The sequence below is a fragment of the Malurus melanocephalus genome, unplaced genomic scaffold (genome assembly GCF_030028575.1).
Source record: "Malurus melanocephalus ecotype Western Australia unplaced genomic scaffold, MMel_1.1 scaffold_64, whole genome shotgun sequence".
In the NCBI taxonomy this organism is placed as follows: Eukaryota; Metazoa; Chordata; class Aves; order Passeriformes; family Maluridae; genus Malurus; species Malurus melanocephalus.
Window position 1 is genome coordinate 1,370,448 of NW_026623296.1, and position 21,337 is coordinate 1,391,784.

The 21,337-nt window shown below is 42.4% G+C and overlaps 1 protein-coding gene across 7 annotated transcripts in view; it reads left to right on the forward strand.

Moving 5' to 3' along the window:
• Window positions 1-21,337, forward strand: part of MITF (melanocyte inducing transcription factor) — a 107,149-nt gene that overhangs the window by 22,776 nt on the left and 63,036 nt on the right. The window contains exon 1 of one of the 7 annotated variants that reach the window (XM_057366390.1): window positions 14,667-14,730. The exons of the other annotated variants lie outside the window; for them this stretch is intronic. The gene's annotated coding sequence lies outside the window, so the exon portion shown is untranslated. Of the gene's footprint in view, window positions 1-14,666; window positions 14,731-21,337 lie in introns of those variants that run through there. 7 annotated transcript variants of the gene reach the window in all.

A 21,337-nucleotide genomic window follows, 5' to 3' on the forward strand; every position in this document is an offset into this window, starting at 1 on the left:
CATACTTATGATCTGAAGAAATACTTCAGGGATTTCTTACTGTTAGAAAAACTCAGTTTAAGTACTGAGTTTGCTCACTGGCCTGTTTCCTCCACTCATTTTTGGGGTGTTCTCTGCAGGATGGTGCTGATTTGTGTGATAAGCAGTCCCATGCCCTGCTGTGGGATAACTCCTGCCCCGTTGCTATGGAACATTTGTGTGAGATTCCATGTAAAAGGGACGAATATCCATCTGTAACTGCAGGGAGATTTTTTTCATGGCTCATTTCTTGCTGATCAGTTTTCTGATTCTGCTGGTGGTGGATTTGAATGATTTCAGGTGTTGTCATATAATTATATAGATGCTTGTTTCCCCATCTGTAATTTAATTCCTTTGCATTGAGATTTATTAAATAGCACAGCACAGAAAATTGCAGTATCTGTCCTCATCTCTTCTCAGTGGGTTTATTTTCTGTGGCAAGGACTTTCACAGCTCTTGAAATTCTAAATCTGTAATCACTATTTAATCTAAGACAGTTTTCCCTGTATTTAAGAGCTGCAGAATCAGGCTGTGCTTTGGAGAAAATAGCAAATTTGCTAAATTTGGCTGCTTGCAGAGTCATCCAAAGTACATAGGTTGTTCAGCAGGTGCTCTTTGGCTTCTTGTGCTACAGGGAATGCTGGGTTTTGGAGGTTAAGTGGGTGGGAATRCAGTTCCTCCTTTCTGCATGTAGTGCAAGAAAAATGAAGTGGTTGAACTGTGTGCAGTTTATTTGRTGGCACCTGCAGCTGCAGAGCACCCCTGGCAACAGAAAGATGGGTCCTTTAGAACTGCAAGATTGTATTGACTGTGCTGCATTTCTGCTGGAACAAAAATATAATGGGCTCAGCATTTGCTCTTTCCACTTGTGCATTGTTTTCTCTTTATTTTGTGTATTTAGAAAATGCTATGCTCTGCAGACTGCTGGTTTAGTATTTTCTGTGGAATGAAAACCATCTGGATAATTTAACTGAATTTTATCAAGGTTTTTGGGAGCAGGCTCTTTGCTGTTTCCTGGCATCTTTTTAGATGAAGATGAGAATTTGAGTTAAACTTCAGGGAGGTGTCTRTGTGCTGGAATTTTAGCAACAATTTAGACTTCTTTGAGGTTGTAGAAGTAATTGAAATATTAAAATGATGTGTAGTGTCTCCCAGAAGCATTCTTCCTGAGCAAATGCCTGCATAGACCGTCCTCCCCCCTAAATGTACTTTTAATCCTTGGCATAGTGGGAGCTTCGAGCTAAGAAAGCATYCAGTGTTCAGGATGAGGCTCTTTTCAAAGAGATCAGACTTAAATGCCAGCTGAAGTTAAGCATATGTTTAAAGATCTGCCTCAATTAGACCTTTGTTCAACACTTCTGTGTAGTCTTTATTTCTGAATCCTAAATAATTCAATTGGTTTTGTACTCMTAGGTTTCATCTTGTTGCAGCCCCAGGCCAGTAACAAACACAGGAGTGATCCACCACAAGCCTTGAGCATGTGAGCTGCTCAGGACTATTTGTGCTTCAGTTTCAGCTTGTGGTTTGAGCTAAAATCCCTGTTGTTGGATTGGGAGTGTTCAGCATATGGCAGGATCCTAAATCTGMTGTACTTTAAGAGCCTGACACTGTGATTTTAATATGTTCCACTTTCATTGAAATACTACTTAGAAAAGTAAAAAAATCCCACTAGAAAAAAGATAAATTTGTAATCTTTTCAACATGAGATGCAGAATTAACTGAATTTCAGTATAGTCTGTTTAGCAGAGGATGAGCACTATCAGCTGGCTTTTCTTTTTTTTTTCCCTGAAAGTCTTAACTGCCCATTTAGTTTCTGATGTCCTGATGGTAACGTTTGAGATGAGCATTTAGATTTTCACATGCTTATATCACACAGAACAGTTCTTTCAGCCCCACGTGTGTTTTTGCCTACTGTAATATSGAGTGCTTGTGTGGCTTCCCTGGCAAAGGAGCTGGATATGACCACAGCTTTCTGGATCCAAAACTGGGTTGTTCTCAAAGCCAGCCACAGTGTTGTCAGGTCTGAAACTGCGTGTCAATGTGGACAGGATCTGAAAGTTTGGAATATGGCTATTTCCAGCRGTCTGAAGCTTTTCCCTGTGGCCAGACAGACTCACAGTCAGTGAGGTGACACCTCTGCAGATCATCTTGTCCAGCTCCATTGCTCAGAGCCATGTCGTGCTACATTTTGACAATCCCCAAAGACAGAGGCTTCACAGCTTCTCTGGATGACCTGTTCCAGTATCGGTGACCCTCACAGTGAAAAATGTGTGGTTGTGTTTTGGGATATTTTTTGAGTTATACATAAATTATTTCCTGGTTTTGGTATCACAGTGCACACAAGATGGACCATGCAGGAGGCTGCACATCTCCTCCCCAAGTTATACTCCCTCAGCTTTGGTTTTTGAAGTAAAAGAAGGGCCTGCATTTCTTACTTAAACTATTGGATTTTGCCCTTAAAAGAATGGGTGGTACAGGTCTAGCTAAAGATCTGGTGAGCAAAACYTCCGTGTCCTTTTCAGTCATGACTCAAGGGCTGCCAGGTTTTCTTCCTCATTTTGATTCAGTCCTGTTTGGCACAGATTAGTTTTTAGCTCTGCCATTGCCCCTTGTGGATGGATGCAAAGCACCCTACAACATAACCTTGCATGTAATAATCATTTCARCTTCAGAGCAGAGGTTGTGTCCAGTGCTGCAGAACTGTGCCTTGGTGTTGTTTGTGCAGAGCGTTTGACAGAGTGATGTTATCTGTACTGTTTAACATGTATAATAATTCCACCAGGCTGTTGACTAAAATATTCCCATTCTTTGATGCACCAGCACTGACTTGTCTGCTATGAATTCATACRCTGAAGTTGAAATTACTTTAAAAATAGTAAACATGAACTTTGCCATTTCTTGCTCTGGGAGAATTCTAGAATTGGTTCCTTGGTGTGCTGTGCACAAAGTTTCTTTTTGTAACCTGTAGTTGTTTCTGTTCATCAACACAGCATATAATGCATTTTGGCCAAGCTATATTAAACAAATATCACATGGAACTGAGCATCAAATCTTCAGCTGGGACTGATCTTTTCTTTACTGTCTAGGACTACCCTTCTGTTTTCTGCAGATTGCCTTTGACAGATTCAAGGGCCAACAAATGRGAGATTTTAAAGAATATGTTCTTCAGCATAAAGAAAATGTTATTRGAATTACTGGAAAAGTTTATTTCAGAGATGTCTTCAAGGGTAAAACAAAATGTAGTAGTTAAATGAAAATCTTTGATTCAATAACAATTAATGTCAATAACAAGCAAGAGTATGGTGCTRTGCTCTGCCATAGCAGTCTTAATTGATTTACTTGGTATCAGCCTCTGAGGTGACCATRTACAGTCTCCAGTCTGTTTTCTGAGGCTGCCTTCATTTCTCTGTATTCTCAAGCTCTGACATGTTTGGATAATTGGAGTTGACTGGCAATAGCAAAACATCAAGTATAGAAAATAAGCCATGTTTACTGTTCCAGACTTTGCTTCTTTTGCATTTCCAATAACCATTGAGAAATAAGTAGAAAGTTACAGGTGATTTCCCACAGCAGCATATTTTGGGGAACAGACTGGATTTCTTAATGCCATCTAGATGCTCCAAAGGWACCTGAGACCTGGTAGACTCAGTGGTCCTTCTTCATGTTTCTAGATGAGGATGATATTAGCATTTATGCAATGCTTTTGGGCTTTTCTTGTGTAAATTGGAATGTGGATGGTAAACAGTGAGCAGCTTTGGTGACAAAATTAATACCACGTGATTGCTGACTGTTGACAGATCTTGATAGCAATTTTTGCCTCTACCTGTAATTCATGACGTGGGAGCTCTTTTGCTTTTGATTGTCTGCCCTCCTTTATCCCAAGGCTCAGTGATGTGTATGGGGCAGGTGAGAAGCAGGTGGGGGASAGGTCTGGACATCTGCTTGTAAGGCCATCACAAAATGCCCTTAGAGTATCTCACTACAAGATTCTGGAGCAGGAGGAGTCCTGTCCTCTGTCATCAGGGTAAAATGTGGGATCCTGGGAGGTCTGACCATGTGAGCTACAGCTCGAGTAAAGCTGCTGGGGCAGTTTAACTGTGCAATGCTTAACTTCAATTAAGTTGTCAAGTTTAGCATTGCTTTAGGCATTAATAGAATTTTACTCTCACTTAAAAATCTGGTTTAGTAATTAACCTCCATTTTATTCTGGAGTTCAGAAGGTGCTCATTTAGTGCTGCAAATCTAATGTCATGTGAATTAAAACATGAAAGATATGCAGTAATGAGAAACTGAAACAGGGTAGTGCAGAAATTTGATTATATGCAGTTTACAGAGAGCTGTGCTAGAAGCGGAGTTCTTAATGAGAGGTGTGTTAAAGGCACAGTCTTGGCTCTGCACTTGCAAGGTTAAGGGATGTTGTGAATTAAATTGGGAGTTAGTAACACAGCCAGTATCTGTCATGTTGCACTCCAAGGTTTTGTTGCACTGAGGTTTATTCTACAGCTTTTTCTGCTCTCTGGACATGGGGTTGCTGTGACTGTGCAACTATCAAAAGGTGTGAGGCATTTGSAGGGGYTGGGAGAGGTGTATAAAGATGAAGRATCCCCTTTCTGTTCTAACTGAAGTCTGAACCCCAAACCAGCATATTCTTCAGAGTTGATTATTGGAGAGAGGTACAGAAGGATGAAGGAGGGTTGCACCTGCAGGCAGCAGAGCTGCTTCACAAAAATTGGCCTGGTTTATGTGATTCAGTTGGGAGAGCTCTTCATGCTGCTGTGGCTGTGTGTTACATCCTGCCACAGCCATTGGTGTTACAAAAAAAAGTCCCCAGCTCTCTGGCAAGGGGACTGTTTAACTGTTGCCAGCACTGAGTACAGATGTGTTTAATGTTCCTCAGAAAGTGTCAGTTTATTGCACGTATGTGCCAGCTGCTAAATCCTGTGCTTTTCAGGATTGGACTGCTGGTATCACAGCTGACTTGCCTTTGGGTATAAGGTACAGGCCTTCAAACAGCCTGGGAAACAGCACCAGTTTCTGCTGCCCAGGAGTTTTGTGTGRCTGCAGGGATAAGTGGCAGCTTTCCCCTTTTATACTGGGTGTCGCATGTACAAAATGCTGATTACATCCCTTTTTTWGGTCTGGGAACCAGAGGCTGTGTAACAGCTCTGGTTCATGAACAGATATTTGCAGAGCAATGCTGTCTGTCATGCTTTTGCCCTGTAATGTGCATTCTTACATTACATGTTTACCAATTCTTTGTCATTGTCAACTTTGAAAAATGTTGAAGGCGAAGATGCAGAAGGCCCAGTGTTTTTCCAACCATCTCTGCTCTAACTTAGGTATGTGAAATCAGAGGCTTTGTCTTTGCTATCATTTGAGTGATTTAAGGTAAAAAATAGCTTCTTATCACTTACTTAGCTGCTTGATTTCCAAGGCAGTAATGTGGGGTAAAAGTTCACCTCACGAGTGTGGTCAGAAGAACTCTGCACTACGCGGGTGTGGTTTTGTGCTACACCTGAGCTCTGTAAGGTCTGCCTGTGCGCAGTCCTGGAAGGATCTGGGCTGGTGAATAGCTGTAAGGAGAGTGGGTTTATCTTGCTGATTCAATGGGAAAGGACCACACATGCTCAAAAATAGAAAGATTTCCATCTGCCGATAGAACTGACTTGTGCTACAGCCACACAGTTACAAGACCCAACCCAGGTGAGGATTGAGAAGCAGCCTCTGGGCCAGACTGCTCCTGCTGTGGCAGCATGCAGTTATATTGGGTTAGATGGAATTTTAAATCATGCTGCTGAGCTTATAAAAACATGGTAGAAGTCATGTGTGAGTTGCATGGTTGCTGCCCTGTGGTTGTTTCTTTGTGTGTGGTTGAGTTTTGCTGTTTTCAATCCAGCATTCCRGCAGAAAGCGTGACAAGTACCACGCTTACAGCCAGAGACACCTTTACCAAGGAGTGCAGTCTGAGGGCTTTGTGTCTGATTCTTGACATACTGAATTTCTGAAATGAATGAGAAGCATATGCCAGCGGTTTGCTAACCTGCCAGGGCTCTCTTCTTGAGCTTTATGCTTACTCCATAGGAACCATGACCCAAAAATACAGGCTCACTGAGCTAATCATCTTACAGCTCAAGTATAGTTTAGTTAATTCTGTGTAATAATTTACTGCTGTCAGCTCCGTTGTAGGAGTTATCTGTGTGCAAAGTCCTGGTTCCTAGCAAATACCACGTAATGCAGGTTAACACTAACCCCTCTGACCACAGAGTAAGCTAAACTGGCTTAGAACACCTTGGCTGTTGTCTAACCACACACGTGGCTGCTCCATCTGCTCCGCTGCTGGATGGGAACTTGTTTAGCCGAGGGATTTTGATGGACTGCTGGAGTTCTCCTGCCACCATTGAGGTCTGGAAGAATTTATGTTGACTGAGGCTGTGTTGTCCTGTGCTAATCCATTTTCCATGGAARATAGAAAAAGTAGATGATGGATGAAATGGAGTTAAATTCTTCCAGTGAGTAGCTGCTGCTGGTAACTGTGGACTAGTTTGACAGGGTTCACATCTGTGTTAGCTTTCAGAAGACAACATGAAGCTATTATGCAGTTACTACCCACTCCAGGATCTGCACATCAATTAGGAGAGGCTGCTTACTCATGCTCCTCAAAAGTTGTGCCAAAATAGCTATTACATTATGTCAGAGCCCATATTTTCATCCTGAACAATTAATCAGAATATAAACCTTGTTTCTGCTCAGCAGCTTTGAAATACAGACCTACAACTTTGATAGARGGTGCTTTCAGCTCTACTGGTTGAAGAGGGCTCCCCTGTTGTTGACACACATCAGGGAAATTGTGATRAAATGTGACATTATTTTGTCAGCAGTATATCTGGGAAGCTCCAACAACACCATCTTCTRTAAACAGTTTTTTTTCCGTGTGTTATGACTTATTCTACTGTAACACTTCRGGTCCCTGCTCGGGACCCAGCATCCCGTGCTGCTGGTAGGTGCYGTGTGAGCATGAGGGGAGGTGGTGGGCAGCTTCACAGCAGCTCTGCCATCTGAGAACAAGACACGAGAAGCAGATGGCTGCAGGGGGAAACAATGAGGCAGAGCTGTCAGTGTGATGGGATGGAGTCCTGGTGCACCCACTGCCTCRCTGCCAGCAGAGCCCTGCTCCGTGTCCTGCCCAGGAGAGAGCTCATGTGCACTTGCTCAGGGCAGGTACACTTGGAGGTACCTCCGAGGATCTTCCTTTAGGAGTGGGATCAAACACTGAGCAGATGTTTTTGGAGAAATGTGACATTGTTGGTTTCCTCCTTGAGCATCAAGATCTGGGGCTCTGGATCCCGGCCCTGTCCCCTTGGGTGGTTCAGAATGGCCCAGAGATTCATGGTAGACAGATGTGAGGTCTCCGCTAAGATGTGACATGCCAAGGAAGTAATGCTTGTCGTGAAGTGACAAAACCTGTCATAACAAAAGCTGAAGAATATTTGCTTTACTGACACTTCTGGTATTAGACAGAAGCATGGACACATCTGTCTCCTGAYTTTCCAGGCTGTTACCCTGTAAGAGCTGCCTGATAATGCTCTTCAGGAACTCATTTTGAGGAAYATTTGTACTGTGCAGCACAAATCTTGAATGAGGATTCTAAAGAGAAAACAGTACCAGCATACTGATGGCCAGGCTAAGCTCTGTGCTGTAATTCTTGATCCTAATTCACAATTTTCTTTCTTTTGTCTTTTGCCAAATACCTTCAATCCTGAGAACCTTATAACTCAGAAAAGATGGTGTGTGATAAAAATAGAAGCACTTGCTCYAGTTCTTCCATATGTTAATGGCTGGATTTTCAGGCAAAAGATTCCAGTGAGGTGTGCCAACAGTCTGAATACCTGCATGTGCTGTGGCCCTCTTTGCATGAAAAAGCTGTTTGGGTTAGAGACAAGGGTGAAGTCATTGGGAGTGTTTGGTATCTTTAAATTGGATCCAATTCAGTGTGATTTTATTAGAAGAAATTAAGTGTTGTAATTCCTGAGGTACTTGCAAGGCTCTTGCTGTGGAAATCTTGTCTTCCATTTATTTCTTCTCCATTGGAAAATCATAAGTGCCTTCAGCACACTGGAGGCCATCTGGAAATAGCTGGAGCAGGCTAAATTCCACATTACATTTGATAAAAACTTTTCAAAGACTCTTTCTGTGGGGAGAGGGAGTGCTGGAGAAGCCTGGAGAAAGCTTTAACAGGAAAAACAGACAGAGATTGGGGTTCAATAAATAGGAAATTATGATAATGTTTTCATTCAAAGAATATATACAGGTTGARAAATTAGATGATGATTGAATGCAAATGCTGAGCCCTCTAAGTGGTCCCTTGCCAATGGTTCTTCTCTTGGTTTGTTTTTTCTTCTACCACTTAATGTACACGACTTCAAGATGCAAACCACTTTTCCATCATTTCACGAGATACTTACCTGGATTAAAATAAATGTAAATGCATGAAATTCAACAATACAGGTTTGATGAAGGTAACAAGCTTAAGCAGATGGTTAACATGTGGATTTGGTGCTCAGAAGGCTGTGGAGGTAGATTGTATTGGAAGGCTCAAAAAGATTGGGCAGATTCATGAACAAACCAGAAAAGGAACTGGACTGGGGCTGCTCTGTCTCTCATTTAGTGACTGTGGATGCTGGAGGGGAGCAGAGCTCAGCCAGCAGCTGGGTTTATGTCCTTTGCCACTGCAGCCAGGGTGCTGAACAGGACAGAACAGAACTTCTCTGCTGTGCATTCACCCAGCACCAGGGACCAGAGCTCAGCCGAGCTCTGACAGGTTGGATGTCTCGTTCCTTCCTCCTGTGGTTCTTTCAAACCCAGGAACAGCTCCTCAAAGTGTGGACTAATGAATCATTGCAAGTGCTTGATGTGTTGGCAGCTCCTTGCCACCCAGCTTCACACTCTGTTCTGCTGCCGTAATTTTAAGAAACTATTGGAACAGTGCCCTCCTCCCCCCCAAAAAAGTATATCCAGAGATCTGGGAAGTAATGTATGCAGCCCTCCCCCAGTTTATTTGTACCAAGCCATTTGGGTAGGCCTTGGTGTTRGTTTTAGCTGCAGAGCAGGTTTTAGTCAAGGAATCAAAATCTTGGAGATACTTTACTCTGAGAAGGTAATTGAGCCAGTTATTCCAGAATTGATGAAAACAAGCTCATYTGAGTTGGGAGAATTCAGTCCAAGACATCAAAATCTCCCAAGTCCATAAGAAATAGCTTTGCTTTATGTGGAGTATTAGTCATTATCCTGCCAGTCATGTTTGTTAGTTTGATTTAGAATTTATTTAGCTGTCTATCACTCCAAGCTGTGTTCTGTGTTCATCTTTGCTTGTACAGGAGACTTGTTTGTTCTCTCAGTGTCTTAGTCTAGTTAAAAAACTGAAATCTGTACTTTCATCAACTCTCTATCATATTTTATTTGACTGACAAAGTCTATATCATGATATTTTTCAGTGTACATATTAAAACTTCTTATTCCAATGCTTCTAAAAGGCTCTTGTTTCTGGGAGCAGATGCCTTGTGGGGGGATCTGCTTCCCCTGGTTTGGCTGAGGGGTCAGTAGGTTGTAATTGTGCTTTTAGTGGAGAAGAAATAGGGAGTAATGGAAGAGAATGATCTTCTCCTGACTGCGTACTCGGTAAATCTTTGTTTTTTCACCCCACATCCCTGTCACACCTTGAYCCTTTGCTTTCTGAAGCAACCACAAGTGACATTGCAGGTGAGCCTGGCCAGAGGAAGAGTTTCCATTTTAGAGGGGTGAAGTCAGGGACACTGTTTCATCTGGAAATTGGTCCTTCCTTCAAATCCAGAGGAACAGTCCCCTTCTCCAAGAACTTAAACCCTTTTCCAGTATTTGAAAAGTTGCCTGCTTGCCTCTGCTAGTGTTCCTGCCTTTTATTTTCCTCCATTTCTGCAGTGTCAGGAAGAAAAAATAAATCTGTAATCCAAGTAACATCCTAAATATAGAAGTGCTAGTTTACAAATGAGAAATCTTTCTGATGGCTTGTTCAAAATGGTTTTGTAATAAAAGGAAATGTATTTGACACTGCCAGAATTTACAGTCCCACCAGAGACTTGTGAAAGAACTGCTACACCAAACAGCCTGGGCTGGAATGGAGCTTGTTGACACGTAGGGGTTACTGAAGGGTATTTCTGGCTGTTGCCATGAGGATGGCTTAGCAGGAAAAAATACCTTCTCTGCGACTACTGTAGGGCCTGTCTGTACCATCAGCTTTGAGAAAAAGTGTTTTAATAGAAGGTGGTTCAAGAGGGAGGCTGCTTTTCAAAATAGGTACCAGATTATGGCCCCTGAGAGCCAGGAGGAAGGGGTTATGAGCAAGTCTGGTGTGGGTGGTACAGTCTAATACTGCTTTTGGCTGTTCAACTGAGTAAAAAACTGTTTTGCAGAAGTCCCTGCAACTTTCAGATTTTTTTTTTTGTTTTGTTTTCTCTTTATTTCTCTCTCTAAAATCTTCCAGTCATTGAGTCTTCCATGTGTTCACTGATAATCACAGGAAGGTGTTCAGGTGCTGTCAGACACAGAGACCACTCTCAGCCATTTGATGAGGTTTCAGCCATGGGTTAGAGGTGAATGATCTTACCCTGTTTGACAGCAATTATTTACAGCTGCATTCAGGGGTCCAGTTCTGTTTGGTACAGAGGCATAACCACAAAGGAGTTACAGAAAATGAGTGGTTTGCCATGATTTCTGCTTGATCTGCCTTTGGAGGCACTGTCCATGTACTGGGGAGAGAGGAACTTTCTAGCACCTTCTGAGAGTGTCCAAAGATAAAATGTCATGGGAGAACTTCAAAAAATGACTGATGCTAGAAGGAATAAAAAAGGTCTGTAATTTTCAGAGTGAAATGAGATGGCTAAAACAAGTATCAAAGTTTGATCAGTAAAACTGTCAATTAAACTGGGGATCTGATGCTTCATTGTCTTTGGATGAAGTTTCCCATCTCAATCACTGTCACAAGGCTTGCACCCTATTATTTTCATCTGCAGGCCTCTCAAGGTCTTTATTGCTTGCCTGGCAATCCTGTGTTGTTGCATGATCAAAGATGGACTGTGTGTCACTAACATCAAGGATTTGCTTAAATGTTCTGCTAAAGATCAGTTCCCTGTGCTGAGTGACAGTAGTTTAAACAGCAAAACTCCCATTTTAAAGCCTGAGTTTTCATCCTCATTTAGGCCTGTGACTGTATAATGTGTTTCTGTGGGTCCTGGGGCTTTGCTCTGCCTTTTTGCCTTTTGATTTTAACTGGAGGGTTTCTGTTCCCTCACACCCCTGGCTCTTGTTTTGGGGACCACCAGGCTCTGCTCCTCCTGGGTACGCAATGAAAATACCTCCATGAGCTCTCAGCGATGTTTCAGGTTACATAAACCAGGATTTAAAATAGTATCTTTTTCACAACATTTGGAACACGTGTTCATGAATATAAATTTTCAGCACAGTGCCAACAGAGTTAGTTTAACAGATGCAGAACTCTGTTACTAAGAATAGTTTCTGCAGTTATCTCCCCACACAAATTTTCTCCCTGGGCATTTGCTATGTGCTTATCAACACTGTAGAAGATCATATGCATGTTCTTTTTTTTCAGAAAATAGTCTGCAAGCTTTCTGCTTTCAGGAGCTATTGAAAGCACGTTCTTCTGAAGCCACACTGAGTTTCAACTGATGAATCAGAATTCTGCATGGAAAGATTTGGTTATAAACACAATAAGAAAATTTAGCAATACTTTTTTTTCTTGTGCTTTTTTTTTTTTCCTTTTCCCCCCTGTTCTTGCTCTCCCTTGGTAAACAGCAACACTTGCTGGCAAGAACGGGAATAACAGATCAATCTGCTTATTTTCAGYTGTCGGATTCATGTGTGTCAGTCATGAGCCCTTTTCCTGTTAGACAGTGAGAATTTACCTGATGGGGAGAAGATTTAATGTCTTGGCAAAAGATGCAGACTCTTCCCTAGTGACATTAAGCCCATAAGAGCACCTGAGGTCAAATTCTGATTTTATTTGAATGAAAGTTGAGTTCTCTGCGTTTTCCCACTATAATAAAACGCTCTCATGAGTTAAACAAACGGAATTTGGCCACCAGTTAGCTCAGGAAACTATATTTAAACAAGAAATAAGGAGTTAATTGAAGGTTGCCTGTTCCTCTTTTGCCAAGCAGTAGGACTTTTAYAGGGTGTGAAACTGTGGTTATTAGCCAGGGTTAATGGGGATTGTCTCGTTCATTACCATACACTGTTAAGAGTTTAACTGTTGGTTCCTCTGTTCAAGCAATGCTTCTGTTGCCAGTGCTGTCAGGAGATCTGCTTCATTTAAAAAAAACAAAGGCCTGGGCTTGGTATGTTAGTAGCCATTGAGGGGGAACATAAAAGAAATACAATAGGAACAACATATTGAAAAGAAACACGGTTTTCAAGGTAGTTGAGTGCTTAATTCTTTTGTCATCAAAGAGAATTCAAGTGCCCACACACAGTAAAAATATGGCTAGGGAAAAGAAAGCGTCAAAACTAGAAAAAAAGGCTTAGGGTCTGCTGAAGTGAAGGGGAAAAAATGGAAGAAAGTATAAAAAAAAGCATCCAAAACTAACAAACCAAAACAAACAAGGACCTCTCCCCCACCAAACAAAAAACCCACCTTATTTTGGTGGAGGTTAAGGGACATTACTTGATTTGCCATGATGTCTTTTCTGCGTCCCGTCACATCTGACAGGTGGCAGTGGAGCACGGTGTGAACACTCCAGAATTACTTATTTTCTGTCTGCTTTGATGTCCAGTAAGTTATCAATGGATACAATTTTAGAGAAATGTTGGTGTTGAGGTTTTACATCTCTGTTTTTGCGCGTGTTGAAGTTCTACTGTTAGATTGCTTTGTTTCTTGCATTTCTTCTGTATGTGGGACAGCACAGTCCTAAATCTTTGGATGATTAAGGGAAAAAAAAGAGGTTTTGTGAAAGTGTGTGCAATAATGTATATTGCTTTGTTGGGGAGACTGAGCCCTTTGCTTGTGTCCTTTGAGCATCACTGCTGTGGGATTGGTAGAGTTGGGTGGGCTTGGATAATTCTGAGGCAAGCGAGCATCTGCTCTCAGTGCTTTGGGAATAGCAGGGGATAAGCTTCCCTCATAACTGGGTTTTGTAGTTTCTTTTATTTTACTTTATAATAGCTGTTGTGGTAGGTGGTGTGATCKTAGTGTCAATTCTCATCTTCCTAATTCAGACTTCAGTTCCTTGGCATCACCAACTGTGACAGGTCCAACYTCCCTGGGAGTTGTCTGTTCTCCACCCCAGTGCTCTCAGTTGAAATGGATTTTTCAGCAGTTTAAAACCTTTTTGTGGTGCAAAAAATCTGTGCTGGGGTATTTGCAGGATGTCCTAAAGAAGGAGCTGCTGCTCCAAGTCTGGCTCTAAGTGTTACAATCCCTTTCCTTGCATAAAGACCACCTGTATGGTTGAATTCGGCGTGGATTCATCTCCTAAACTAACTTTAGGATCTGTTGTTAGGAGAAGAAAACATAACTGAGCCAAGGAACCTGTCCTCTATTTTGCTTGTCTGTACCTGGGGGCAAAACTGATTCCTGAAGTTGTGCAGGACTTCCCCCWTGAAAAAGGGAGTAGGAATATGGGGAGGCAAAGGAAAGCTTGGGATTTTCCATATTCTTGTGCTTAATTTAAAACGGTGATTCAGCCAGCCAAGGAGACAGTTTATCTGTTCAGTTCTGGTACAGGCGTTGCCTCTTCTTGTGCCAAATACCTTTGAGGATGGGAAGAGASGACACGGTCCTTCTGGAAACCTGAGAAGAATTTGGGTGGTTAAAAAGAAATAAACTTGAATCTGTGAGTCTTTGCTGCCTCTTGCACTAATGGAAGAGAGCAGGAATTACAGCAGAGTTCAAGAAAAAAAGCCTTGAATCTATGAGTATGGAATTTTAAGGAAGCCTTTTATTTCTGCCTGGTCTGTGTACCTTGGTATTTTTGTGTCTCCTAGAGAAGGCTGCTCTGCGTGGTTTGTCCATCCAGCAGCTGTGGTAACCCATAACCATAGAGTGCTGTTCTGTAGGTCTGAGATAAGTGTTGAAATCTCCATGTTTATTTCTCAAACACGATACAAATGTAATAATTTCTGAAGATCAGCTATAGATTAGCAAATACTTGGTGACTCATACCTTCCCCTTGCTGCCTTTTTTTTTTTTTTCCTTAAGCGTGTCATAAACGTTTAGGAAAGCTCATTCATCCCAGATAGGTGTGAAATCAATCTTTGATGCATAGGGTTGTGACTCAGGAAATGGAAACAAAAAGGCTACTTGGTGTAATATCTGGTGCTGTGCTCTTGCCAAATGCCTTGAGCAGAGGGGGAAATCTCTTCTGCTYCAGTTTGTTTAGGAGATGCTTTGAAGATTATGGATCTCTTCCATGTAGCAGACACCCAATTAACTGTGATTAGGAGCGTTGTAGGTAATAGCTCTGCTATGAGGATGAAGAGAAGATGAGAAAGATGAATAGCACAGGATGTGAAGGTATGGGCTGGATGTGTGAGGGGAGGTGTGATGGGGTATTGGGAGTCTTGTTCCACTGGGAACAGCAGGGGAGTGTGAGACTCTCCGGCCTGGAGGGAGCTTTTTCGGGTTTCTGGGGCAGGCGTCAGCAGCTGCTGGGWGCCGGTGTCAAGGTGAGTTTTTGCTTAATCTCCTCGCTCTGGCTTCAGTCCCTCTCTTTGTTGTGTACSTGTCTTTGGCCCTTCTGATGGGATAAGTGGGACTGCACCCCTACAAGATCCTTAGGTCTTTTGTGTAGCACAGAGGAACTCAAAGCCTTGAGAATCTTTCTCTTGCTYATTCTTTCTGGTTTGAAATTAAGTATGTCAAATATATCTTTAGCYGTGAGAACTTTTCTTATTCTTCCATGTCCATCTTCTGTCCCCAGGATGTTCCCCATCCTTTTCTTCCCATACTTGCTCTTTCAGTGTGGAGATGGTTTTTGTCTGTTACTAAAGTGAAMTGGCTGCCATAATTTCATATAACGTTCTTCACCTTCTCACCTTGGAAGCCACTATTCCAGATTTGTCTCGTGTGACAGCTCATCTGCTTTGCCTTCCCAAAGCTTGTTCTGTGATCTTTATCTTTGTCAGCCATTTAAAATGGTTTTATTAGGAACTGTGCTGTGATTTGAGAGATGGCAGGGAGTGGGTGTTGTGTTTTTACAGCTCTTGGTGGCACACAGGAGGCTCTGCACTGTTCCCAGTGCGTGCCACGTCCTCTGGAGCTTGGTGTCCCAGGGACAGGCTCTATCCAGCCTCAGGGGCAGCAGAGGTTGATGGAGCAGTTCTCAGGGCTCTCTTTCGTGCTGAGTGTGTTTGAGCAGTGTTGATATTCCTATAATTGCACTGGGTGGACAAACAGGCTRCTTATTGCTCCTGTGATTGCCCAGGAAATGTTCTGTCAACTCCACCCTTTTTTTTCCTGATGTGTAGCACATCCCTGTGATCCAGTGTTGAGCTAAGCTGGAGAGGGGAGCAGAGCACTGGGTGAGTCACTTCACAAAGCTTTTGCAGCAGRTGTCTGGCTGAATTTGCTTACCTGCCTTTCTTAATTCACTGTCTTTTTCTGCCCCATATCTCCAGTTTTGTTGGGTTATAGTTTMACAAGGTGCTCTTAATAGAAAGAGACTTTTTAGTTTATTTTTTGCCACCTGTTCTCTATTCTTTCCCTCGAGATCTTCAGCTTGCAGTGCAGGGGATAAACTGGCAGATAAAGATGATCTTGAGAYGCTTTTAGCTGCGCCACTTCTATGGCAGCATGGCATAAAGTCAAATTCATTCAAAGAAAATGAAGGGGAAGGATCAGCAGAGCAGCACCTGGGGAGGAAGGAGAGGGAGGACTCCCAGCTATGAGCTATTTCAAGTAAAACTTTGTGTTGGCCTTGTTGCATCAAAATGAGTTGACTGTTTTATATGGAAAAGATATTTCTTTTTCTTTCAACGGGAAGAAGAGAGATCCATGGTAGGAAGTGGTTGGGTTTTTTTTTTTTTTAATCATTAAAAAAGCCAAACAAACCCTTTGGCCAGTATGTATTGTAAGGACTGCTGCTGTCTCCTGGCAGTCTTCTGTCTCCCCTCATGTTTCTTATGTTGTCTGTCTTCTGTAATTAAAGCTTTTCAGGACATGAGTGGTCATGTTTGCTATTTGTGTGGTGCTGTTTGTACAAGATGCTGATTGATGTTGACTGCTCCTGTGTGCTGTGGCAGTGCAAACAAGTAATTAAATAGCAGATAGAGATTTGGTGTATGTATGAGTGAATGTGCATAACCCCACGATACGCTAATATGGAGGGGGAAATATGGACAGAGCTTTAGGTTTTGTGACTTTGATAAATAAACTGTTTTTAGGTAGTAGGACAGAGCAATCCCATCCACAGTGGGTAAAATACCCAATGTGCTCAAGGGAATGTAGCAAAATAGAAGTCTGTGAGTACAGGATGCTGTCAGGTGGAATTGCAGAAACAAGTCATTCAGCAGCTGCTTTGTTCAATACTTATAAATGTTATTGTAACTTTTAATAGATGGGCAAACCTTTACCCATGTAAGCGCTAATTTTGTTCAAATATATATAATGGAGTATATTAATGCTTTTGGTCCATATCAGTTTTTTACCAGTCAGAGAGAGAAAGCTGTAATAGGGTCTCCAGTAAGTCCATTTTGACTTAAGCCACTGTTTAGCTCCTCCATCACTGGACAAATGCTGGATGGTTCCTTCTTACAACATARAYATTTCAAGGGAACATAACTTGTTGGTGGAAACCATCTAATTAAAAGTATTAGGAGCTGTGTTTATTTATAACATGTATGAATAATTATTACTCAAAGTCTGGGTATTATTTTCTTGGGAAGTCCCTCATTAGAAACTCTGCATCATCAAGGGTGAACTGCACTGTTACTTAACCAGTTTCGGTTCGCATCTGGGCAGAGGCGTCAGAAGAGAACTGCAGAGGCAAAAGGAACATGCTGTGAATATGAAAGTAAATTTTCCAGCATCCCAGCATTTTTCATAATTATTTTTCTTTGCTGTCTGGAGCTTGAACACAGTCAGTGCTGAGCTGCCTGTGCAGTGTTGTGGGTGGTGCAGGGAGGAAGGGGGACAGCAGTCAGGGGGTGGGGGCTGTTTCCTCCCCTTGATGCCAGTGCTGCTGAGCATCTCTGCCATGTGCCCCCTGCCAGACTGCATTCCCTCGGTGCAGCTCTGCTTGGATTGKACATCCAGGCTTTTGGCCCCTCTCCATTTCCTTTCCAGCAGGGACCATTGTTTGTGCATGGACAACAGTGGCTGTGTTTGCTAATTCAAAAAATTCCTTGTAGAAGAGGCCTGTATCATCATTCCTGCTTTGCAAATGGGGAAATAGAAAGACAGAAGGGAGCTGCTTACCCTCAGGTGATGGAGATGAGCAGCAGTGAGGAGCAGAATCCTTGTCCTCCCCAAGTCCTGTAGTTATTTCATCTGATGTTAGTACTATCAAGTAAAACTCCGCTGTGAGCTTGTAAAAATAAGAATTTATTGCAAAATATTTCAGAGCATGAACAACCTTTCCCTGCATGCAGCCAGAGCTGGATTAGTTGCAATTACTGGTAATCGTGGCCTTAAGCTACTGGCAGTGATATTGTTTGACAGGTAGGGATAGCTCAATAGTCAGTGCTGGAGCTTTGAGCTGGGGAGAGCTGGCAGACGATGACAGCAACAGCAGGCTGGTTCTCATCCTTCAGGTTCCTGGGAAGGGAAGTTTCTGTACTTTCTGCCCATGGCTGGGTCTGGGAAGTGCTTTTCTCATGGTCCCATGCACGAAGGGTGAACTCTGACCAGCTCACTTTTGTGAAGCTGCCATTTAGATTTTGTTGCACAGCACTTTTCCTTTCCTTAAACAGAACAAACCCAAAAGTCTTTGGGGTTTCTTTTTCTTATTTTCTCAATTCTTCAATGCTTTTTTTTTTCCCTACATTACTTCCTTCTTTTGAGATCTGATGGTTAAGTTCTTGTGCTTGTAAATATTCATGTCTTCTCCCATCTATCTCTACATACACGCTGACAGGTGTTCTTCTRCCTTTACTACAATGATACTTGTGTGAGAAATACCAAAACCACCAAGGTGTATTTTAGAGTCTTGTGGTGGTGTGAGTGCTGTGAGCATCATGAAGCCTGATGAAGAATTTGTCTGCTAAAAGCTTGTGCTTTCCCCTCCAAGTGCTGCTGTTGATCTAATGAAGTAGTCTCCTTGCAAACTCTTGAACTGCTTATGCCCTGTGATCATCGTGGCTGCGAGTGCATCGCTTTTTGTTATTATAAGAATATAACTTTTGATGTTTCAGCCGAATGTGTTTGTTCATCAGCTGCTCTTAACAAGTACTTTGTGGATGCATCCTGCAGTCATCTGGCCTGGTTTTCTTTATATTTAGACAAGGCAAAGGAGCTGTACTGAATACTGTCAAGATGGACCAAGGGTGGTCTGAGCCATCTCCTTTGAGTCTCGGTGTTCTGGCCCAAGTTCTTTAAACAATGACTTTTCTGTGTGGGTGCCTGAGTCCAGCTCATGGATCTGCAGCCTGTCATCCTGAGTGTGGGGTGACAGGTAAGAAGCTGGAAGGAGAAAAGGAGACAGAGGCAGGCAGGCAACTTTCTGTCTTGAAGCTCAAAGCCTGGCTTAGGGAGGTAATGTGAAAAGTGGGGGCTTCTGTAGGATTTACTGGCTTGTCTGTTTTTTACATAGAAATGGTGCTCTAGTCAGTGACAATGCAGCTGATATCACAGGCAGGTGCTGGGGCACTGGGGTCTCCCCTTTCCCCACCACTGCTCTGTGCTGTGCAGAAACTGGAGAGGTCCTTGATTGTTTTCTTCAGAAGTTTTTGGAAGACCTGCTGTGTCAAGATATCTGTGCTGCAGTGTCTGGTAGCTTGAGTGACACTGCCACATGGACTCTGTGCTCGAGTGGCTCTGACCACTGGCCATATCATTGCATGTCTGAAGGCTTAGTTGCCTATTAGATGAAGTTTTTGAAATATTTTTGTTTTATTTTAGGTTATCCAACAAGGCTCACTAAATTATTCTACAACCTGTGGAATATTGTTTGTCCTTAGTCCAAYAGAAAAAGTTATTAAAAAATTGTTTGGAGAAAAGTCTTTCTCAAGATAGGCTCTGGTATTTCTGTTGACTGAAATTGCATATTAACCTGGTGATACAGCAAGGCTGCTGTCTGGAACAGATCATCTAATACACCCTCCACTGTTGTGCTCAGTGTGTGTGTTTCCTTAAAATTGCTACAAGAAGCACAAATATAGCTGGAGCACCTCGTCTGGAGTCGGACAAAAATAAACATGACATTATTTTATTAGACTTGGCCACAGCTCTGACTGGTGGTGCACTTTGATAACTTTGACATCTAATATTTTTAAGCAGACTTTAAGGTTCACAGGCTTTGCTAGTTCATGGATAAGCCTTTCTCAGTCGGTTTTTTTCTTTGATGTTCTTGTTTTGGTGTTTGTATCCTTCTCTAAAGGCTGCAATTACAGAAACCAGGGTTGTGCTTTTCCCCGCTCATACCAAAGTGGCACTTGGACACAAAGCCCCAGCTGCCAACTGCAAATGCTTTTTTTTTCCTCCTTTTTTTTTGGTACAGCAAGGTCAAAATCATACAGACCTGCAATCAGCTCGCTCTGCTACCTTACTAAAGCATTTTTGTAGCTCTCCTACCTCCCTTCCTGCACTGAAACTCCTAAATTTAGAAACGTTTAAGCCCAGGGGTTAGATTGTGCTGTGAATTTGCCACAACTCATTTGGAGTGCATTATGCCCATTCAGACTGTTAAATGGCAGTTCCCTTTCTCCTGCCTGTGTTTTGGGAAGCCGTGGGCAGTTTGCCAGCAGGGTTTGGCCACTGGGCTGCTCTGGGCCCTTGTCACTGCTATTACTCCCACTGCTTTACCAATAGCTGTATTTATATTTGCAGTATCACCAGCTACAGCCTTTCTATTTTAAGAATCCCTGGCATGCTGTAGCCTTTCCAGAACATGATTTGCACTCTTAGGGAAAATGAAAGATGCATCCAACAGAAAGGAGCAAGCTTGSAGAAGCTTGGATGTACATCAAGTTTCCTTGGGGCGTATCTTAAGAGAAATGATAGCTGGTTATGAATTATGACTGCTAGRAGATTTCTGTCACTTACAGAAAACTAACAAGAAGAGATTCTGACTGATTCTGATTMATTTTTTCCAATCCATATACACTGGTCAAGTACTTCTGTTTTCAGTTCTGAATAACTGCTAACTCAGTATCGTAGATTTGTCACTGAATTTGATGTTCAGTAAAAAAGGTGCTTCTCCAAGCCATAATCTTTTGCTAAACTTGCTTTAAGGTGATTAAAAAGTGTTCTGGGACACGGGCACCATTGTGGAATAGCAGTATGCTGAACAACCTGTGTGTGTGTGCATGTGCTGGGCTTGAGGAGGAAAAATGCTGAAGGTTGATTCTTGTTTCGAGGGGAAGAAGGGGAGTTTAACCACTCAGTGTTCCCTTGCAGTCAGATTTGATCCATTGGTGTTTTCTTAAAACAGTCAGGAAATTTGCTGCCTCCTCACAGAGTTCTGTGCTTGATGGGGAGAGGAGAACGTGTGTAAGGTTTCAGTGGTTTCTTGTTGGCTCAGCTAACTGAATTTTAGTARTTGTCAACATTATTAAAAGCTTACATGGTATCTCTGGTTAATTCTATTAAAAGAGTTTGGCTGCAATGAACATTCARTCTCTGAACCTCTTAAAATTACTGTAGGTCAACAAATTTATAAGGATTAATAAAGAATTTAACAACAAGGGCCCAGAGAGTCAATGGCTTGTGTAGAGCTTGTGTAGCAATACATGCACAGAGGAGTTTCTGAAGAGTAGCAAGAGTCTTGTTGCAACTATAAATGTTCTTCTTGATCTTCCCAGCTGGTAATGCARTGCCTGGGCCATGTTCATTCTTGATCCTGTGGCTGAAACCTTTCTAACATGGATGATCAGAATATTTTAAAGTATATGATAATYAAGAGACAAGGATTGAATGTCAGTGTTTCTGGACCAGAAATAATTTGGGTTGGAAGGGACCCCAAAGGTTGTCTGGACCAGCCCCTTGGCTCAGTGTACACAGATGTCTGACCCCTTTGCTTTGCCCTTCTAACAGCCCCAGACCTAAACCATCTTGGCAGTGAGCAGCCAGCAGGACCCAAGGCAGGACCACTGATTTCTGTCATATTTGCTTTTTGTC